The 7267-nt window shown below is 44.7% G+C and overlaps 1 long non-coding RNA gene across 1 annotated transcript; it reads right to left on the reverse strand.

Annotated features, from left to right (window-relative positions):
- Positions 1–5740: 5740 nt before the first annotated feature.
- Positions 5741–5984, reverse strand: LOC310830923. The gene is made up of 2 exons (XR_014557699.1): positions 5819–5984; positions 5741–5778 (listed from the first exon to the last, which is right to left on the reverse strand). It is a non-coding gene; the product is annotated as an uncharacterized lncRNA (long non-coding RNA).
- Positions 5985–7267: the final 1283 nt, after the last annotated feature.

The raw sequence follows: 7267 nt of genomic DNA on the forward strand, positions 1-7267 counted from the left end.
TCTCTCTTGACTTGGAGACAGCTTAAGGTGGGCTGCAATGGGGCAACATGGCCGGTCCCTCTGCTAACTTAGCAATTTCTTTGCATTTTGGAGCGCAACCGATAAAGTTGACGGTTCCCTCCTCCTCCTCCTCCTCCTCCTCCTTCTTCATTGTTTCTTGCCCATTTCATCATGACAACAAACACTAATATCTTCTTGGGTTAGGCAGTGGCGGAGGAAGGGGGGGAGGCGGTCTGCCCCAGGTGTCATCACTGGGGGGGTGACAAAATGAGTTAAAAACTAAAAATAAAAAATTGGGCTCACGAAACTTTTTAGGAGTGACATGGTGGCCTAGGCGCCTGCAGGTTCCGCGCTGCCTGTAACAGCAGCGTGGGGCTTGCGTCTGCCTACTGCCTCTCCCTCAGCCGCCCTACAGCTGAGGATGAGGCGGTGGAGAGGCTTCACGGGAAGGAAAGGCTCACCCCATTCCCATGGGTGAATTACCCCGCCCCCATGGGCGCAGCTCACCCCACCCCGGCTGCAGGATACGCCCCTGTACCGGGCACCCGAGCGGCTAGCTACGCTGCTGGCGTTAGGGCAGGGGTCATCAACTTCTTTAGGCGCATGGGTGCATTTGGTTTTTTAAAAAATAATTTTTATTGAGTTTTCCATATTTAATTACAGTTCATTGCACAGATCTATAACATAAATCATTGCTCCAACAAGAGCATCAACTTCCCTCCCTCCCTCTATCTAACTTCCCAACATCTATTAACAAATTCTTCGCATTGCCATAGCCACTTTTTTACCTTATATCTTCTTGTTATTTCTTAAATCACCTCCTTATATGCAAATCCATTCCATGTTTTCTCATTGCAAAGCATTTCAATTCAAACCTACAAACGTTTACAATTTTCTTTCATGTAAAATATAAATTTGCTCCAGTCCTTCTGAAACAGTTCGCCTCGCCGATTCCAGATCTTCCCCGTCAGCTTTGCCATCTCCACATATTCTACCATCTTTGCCTGCCATTCCTCCAATGTAGGAAGTTCCTGCTGCTTCCATTTCTGGGCCAGGAGTATTCTTGCAGCTGTTGTGGCATACATAAACAAATCTACATCATTTTTCTGAATTTCCTCTCCAATTAGCCCTAACAGAAATGCATCTGGTTTTTTACTAAAATTATATTTGAAAATCTTTTTCAACTCACTGTAAATTATATCAGGCTCATGGGTGCTGTCAGGGAACTGCCATCGCAACTAGCGGAGGAGGCGAGGCTCCACAGCGATGCTGGAGAGGGGCCAAGCCAGGAGAGAGGCAGGTCTCCGGCTGGGGAAGATAATCAGCGCTACACCAGGGATAGAGGGGGGCCGATGGGAGAAGCAGAGAGGAGGCTCCAGGACTCTTCGCAGGAGACCAGCGAGGAGAGTACAGGTCCTCCGCTGCCCAAACCCACCCTGCACAGAAGACTTCCGCGCAGGGAAAGTAGGCGGCGACTTGGCGACAAAGAGCTTCTTTGCTGGAAGAGGTTCAAGAAACGCCCACAGACGGATTCTGCTAGCGACTGAACAGCCACGACGTGAAGGGCTGTCCAGCCGGGAAAGGTTTAACCAGGCCACCTAGCCAGGAGTGGCGGCAACTTACGCACGAGCAACCCCATATAACCATTACAGGTGCATTTGGATGTTTGAGCAAGTGCCGGGGCATGGTCTCTTCTATTCCCTGCTCAGCCACAAGCACCCAGAAGACAGGAAGTGTGTGGGGGGGAACAGCCCTACATACAGACTTTGTTTTTCCAAGAGATCTGGACAAAGGTTTTACCCAGTAAAATTAATAGGAGCCTTGGAAAGCACATAGAGTTGAAAGAGAAAGCGCGAAAGACTGTAGCTCTTCCAATTTCCTCTGTCAGCTTTATGTACTTTTCAAGGGAGGGGGGGAAATTAACTACAGAAATGTCTCCTGTAACTCAAGGCAGTGAATATAATGCTGTCTTTCAGCTTTTAAAGAAAGTATTTACATGTCCCTTTGTCATTTAGAATCAGTTGGCACCATCAGTTCTTGCTACACCTGGTGGATCCCCACCTTGGAATGGGGTTCGGTACATAGATGTGGTTCCTGCTCCAGGTGGATCACGTTTGGTCAAAACTCTCCACTATGACCTGTCCATCTTGGGTTCCCTGCAAGGCATAGTTCATAGCTTCTCTGAGTTATTCAAGCCCCTTCGCCACGGCAAGGCAGTGATGGTGCTGGAGGAGACTCTTGAGAGTCCCATGGACTGCAAGAAGATCAAACCTATCCATTCTGAAGGAAATCAGCCCTGAGTGCTCACTGGAAGGACAGATCCTGAAGCTGAGGCTCCAATACTTTGGCTACCTCATGAGAAGAGAAGACTCCTTGGAAAATACCCTGATGTTGGGAAAGATTGAGGGCACAAGGAGAAGGGGACGACAGAGGATGAGATGGTTGGACAGTGTTCTCGAAGCTACCAGCATGAGTTGACCAAACTGCGGGAGGCAGTGGAAGACAAGAATGCCTGGCGTGCTCTGGTCCATGGGGTCACAAAGAGTCGGACACGACTAAACGACTAAACAACAACAACAACAACATAGATGTGGTAAGGTGATTATGTATGTAATCACATCTAACAGAACACATTATTTACCCCTCCCATATATTTTCAACTTTTCATTATTTAAACACACGCACACACCAAAAGAAAAGGATGAGATGAGACAACAGTAAGATATCTGAACCACACAACGAAACAGAGGTGTTCATCTGAGCTTAAAGAAAAATATAACAAACTGAGCTAAACATCTGCTAAAAATGAAAATAACAGAGGGTCTGAAGCACCACTGTGGGTGCTTTTTTAAAAAAAGATCAGGACAAGAAAATAACCAGGGTAGCACAATTTGGAACAAAGGATTTGCCTGCAAAGGAGAGAAAAATAAGACACAAAAGACTTCTCTGTGCATGAAAAGCTCAGGGTCCAAAATGGCTAGGAAGCAGCTTGGGAGATAGACCCATTGATTGATTCATCAATACATTTGACGTCTAACATTGACAATAACAACAAGCTGCTCTTCAACTCCAGCTCCTTGAGGCGGTCAAAGCAGAAAGGTTCAGAGAGTGTAAAAATAGAGTTCTAATTGAAAGGCCTAAGTATTGCTCCCTGAATAAGTCAATTTGCAGTGCATATTTAGACCTAGCTTGTCCTTCTGCTGCTACTTTTAAATGGGGTGGGAGACAGGAGACAGCATGCAGGCGTGTGCATCTTCCTAACATTTTCTTAATAAACATTAATTGCATATATAATTTAATTTATCAGGGAAATGCAAACAAGAAACAAAAGCTGGGAGCCATAACTACAATAGTAAAGACCCATTTGCAGCTGGAATTAGGCAGTGAAACGGTGTCTGGAAAAATGGCCCACAGGGAGGGTCAAACTCAATGAGACAAGGGAGGTCCAGGATTCACACTCCCAACAAAGCAGGGGGTGGGGGCACTGGATCAGAATCATGCTTGCCCTGCCCCCGTGCTTCCCCATATTTCAATCTCTCATGCCCCCCACAAACTGTTAGTAAGAACTTCAGAAGGCCCTGCTGGAGCCAGTGTCCTGTTCTCACACTCTCCCTACTTGTGATTCCCAGGAACTGCTAAGGTTAAGGGGGCAGAAACAGATATGTTAAATGGATCCACCAGCTCCCCAAGTATCCCTATTTTTCAGGGACAGTCCCAGATTTACAGAAGCCATCACTGTTTCCGATTTGATCCCGGAATGTCCTGCTTTTCCTTAGGATGCCCCTATTTTCATCACAGAAATGTTGGATGGTTATGCAACCCCCTGAGCCAAGGAGATAAGTAGCCATAAACATTTAGAAGACATCTGCAGCCCTGTATAGAGAATTTTTAAAATGTTTTATTGTGTTTTTATATACATTGGTAGCTTCCCAGAGTGGCTGGGGCAACCCAATCAATGAGCAGGGTTCTAGATTCAGGTAGGTAGCCGTGTTGGTCTGACGCAGTCGAAATATATAAAAAAATAATAATAATTGTCTAGTAGTACCTTAGAGACCAACTAAGTTCGTTCTTAGTCTAAGCATGCACACTTCTTCAGATACACTGAAACAGAAGTCACCAGACCCTTATATATGTTAGAATTCCTGCTCCATGATTGCAGTCATGGATTGTTGTCTTTCACATGACGGTATATGTTTTGACACCACAGAGTGGGAAGTGACAGAAACAGGATGTTTGTGTTACTGTGTTCTTGAAGTGGAACTATTGTCCTTTGTTGTTTTTCTCTTTGCTGTCTGATGCTAGAGAAAGAGGGAGCCATGTTGCAGTGCTCCGTGTGTGTTTATATGTAAATAAAGTAGATTAGCCAAAATGCTGAGTTGCTGGGGTCTGTCACACAAGTTGTGCAAACTTTGCGGATCCCTAAGTGTGTCAGTTGGCATCAGTCACTGTGATTTTCGGGCAGAAGAAAGCTTCTGAACCTCCAAACGATTGACCAGGAGGGAAGGAACATGCCAGTCCGGCATGTGTCTCTGCTAGAGTCCTACTCGAGTATAGGCTGAACTCTTGACAATATATAATGGGAGGGTGGGGTGGGGTTTTTCTGGGGAGGGTAGTAGGAGATGGGTGTTTGACTCAATTGGTATGGTAAACCTGTTGACAACTGTTAACGACTGCAATTAGTCCTACAGGAAAAAGCAAGGAATAATATGCAGATGATTAGCATATGTAATGAGACAGGAATCCAATATCTTTATTAAGACCAGGTCTCTCCATAGTTTTCAGTTTAGTGACAAGCTGTAATTCAGCAACTTCTCTTTCAAGTCTGTTTCTGAAATTCTTTTGTAATAGGACAGCTGCTTTGAGATCCTGTATTGAATGTCCTGGGCAGGGTATTATTATTACTATTATTATTATTATTATTAAATAGGATGTTTCTGTTTTCATTGGGGAAATAGTGGAGGCCATGTACCCACACATTTAACCTCTGCTGTAGCCCTCAGGTTTCCCATAATAATACACAAACCGAATTGCTGCTCTCCTTGGAAACTTGCACTATTCCTAATTTTACAATGCAACTCTCCAATGCCACAGACACCCCAAATAAAAGCATACAGTACTGACAAAAAAAACCCCATGTTTCTATTAGAGGAAGTGTGAATATAAATGCATATATCCATAAACATTCCATACAAAGCTGCATTGCATTAGGGAAAGATTGCTTGCAGAAAAAGAAGTCACAGAATCATAGAGTTAGAAATGGCGTCTAGTCCAACCGCTTGCAGTGTGGAATCTTTTGCCCAATGTGGGGCTGAAACACCCAATCCTGAGATTAAGTGTGTCATGCTCTACTGACGGAGCTGTCCCAGTTTGCTTCAGGAGAGAAATAGAATGATGCTAAAGAAAATTGCTTACACACAGGGCAGGAGACTCAGCCTCCAAGGAGTACAGGGGTACCTTGACTAAAGTCCAGTCTATCATAAGTCCATTTTGGACTAAGTCCAATTGCAACCCTGAAATGGGTGCTCCGGGTTGAGTCTTTCTTTGATATAAGTAGGGCCCGGCTGCTGTTTTAGGGGTCACTTTTCATCGTCTTGTTCCTGTTGAGTGTGTTTCGTTTGTTAATTGACTCCCTTGCTGCAAATCAGAGGCTTCCTGTTGAGTCTGTCGGCTGTGGAGTCCCAAGCACCCATGCAACACAGAGGTGATATTTGGAGGTTTTGTTTTTGCTATTTTATTTGCGTTTTGGTTTGTGTGGCTTTTTCGGTTTTTTGACTGTGACTTCGTTTTATGGGACTGACCTGTGACTGTGGCTTGCAACTTCGTTTTTGTGACTTGTTTGTGTAACTGTGTGGAACCCAGTTCAGCTACTGGTTGATTGTGTGACTGCAGAAATGGATAAAAGCCCCCCATCCAAACAATGATCAGTGCATGTAAGGGGGGGAAAATGTTAATTTTTTTTCATCTACAATATTGTCTTATTTATTTTATTGTACAGTACATTGATTATTGTCTTCATTTTATGGATCAATGGTCTTGTTAGACAGTAAAATTTGTGTTAAATTGCTGTTTCAGGGGGTGTTTTTCATTGTCTAGAACGGATCAATCCATTTTCAATTACTTTCTATGGGAAAGCACGCCTTGTTTTAAGTCCGCTTTGTTTTAAGACCGGACTTCCAGAATGGATCCCAGTCTTAAATCAAAGTACCACTGTACATGATAGCAATAGCAGCAGTGGGCTACTTGGAGGCGAGATCTTCTGCCCCTTCAGCAGCCCCCCGCCCCACCATGCCACCTCTATTCTTATTTATTTTTATTTATTGAATTTACATACCGCTCAATACTTGGAGGTCTCAGGGAGGTTCACCTCTATAGCATCCTCTGCATTGCCATGTAAAACTCTCAGGTAGTGGGTGGGTTCTTCCATGACTGCAATGTGCAGAGCATCCTTCCACACCAGGGACACAAGCAGTTGAGCAGACACCAACATGTAAAGACAATAAGTGACTTGAGCCGAGTGGAAGATTTGTCACCTTTTAAAATGGACAGAAGGAACAAGGCCAAGTCTGCCTCTACTCTGCAGTCTTAATTTCATAGAATCATAGAGTTGGAAGAGGCCACAAGCGCCATTGAGTCCAACCCCCTGCCAAGCAGGAAACACCATCAGAGCACTGCTGACATATGGTTGTCAAGCCTCTGCTTAAAGACCTCCAAAGAAGGAGACTCCACCACACTCCTTGGCAGCAAATTCCACTGTCAAACAGCTCTTACTGTCAGGAAGTTCTTCCTAATGTTTAGGTGGAATCTTCTTTCTTGTAGTTTGGATCCATTGCTCCGTGTCCGCTTCTCTGGAGCAGCAGAAAACATCCTTTCTCCCTCCTCTATGTGACATCCTTTTATATATTTGAACATGGCTATCATATCACCCCTTATCCTCCTCTTCTCCAGGCTAAACATGCCCAGCTCCCTTAGCCGTTCCTCATAAGGCATCGTTTCTGCAGTCACAGGGAGCCAGAAAGTGTGGACTGATTAGCAGGACCTCCGGAGGTGCCAATTTGCCCCCGCAGTTCAACAGTGTCGCCACAGGCGTAAGAAACCACCTATGGATAGTTTCCATAGAGTTTTCTCTAATGGTTTCTGAAATGAAACAAAAAAAAGCTGAGTCCTATTCTACTTATCTCAGTTTCCTCCTCAAGTCCCGCTCCCAGGAGGATTTCAAGCTCAGCAGCAGGGGATATAAATAAGTCAAAAGTGTAAGATAAATTTGAGA

The sequence above is a fragment of the Podarcis gaigeae genome (assembly GCF_964106915.1).
Source record: "Podarcis gaigeae genome assembly, chromosome: 14".
Lineage (NCBI taxonomy): Eukaryota > Metazoa > Chordata > Lepidosauria > Squamata > Lacertidae > Podarcis > Podarcis gaigeae.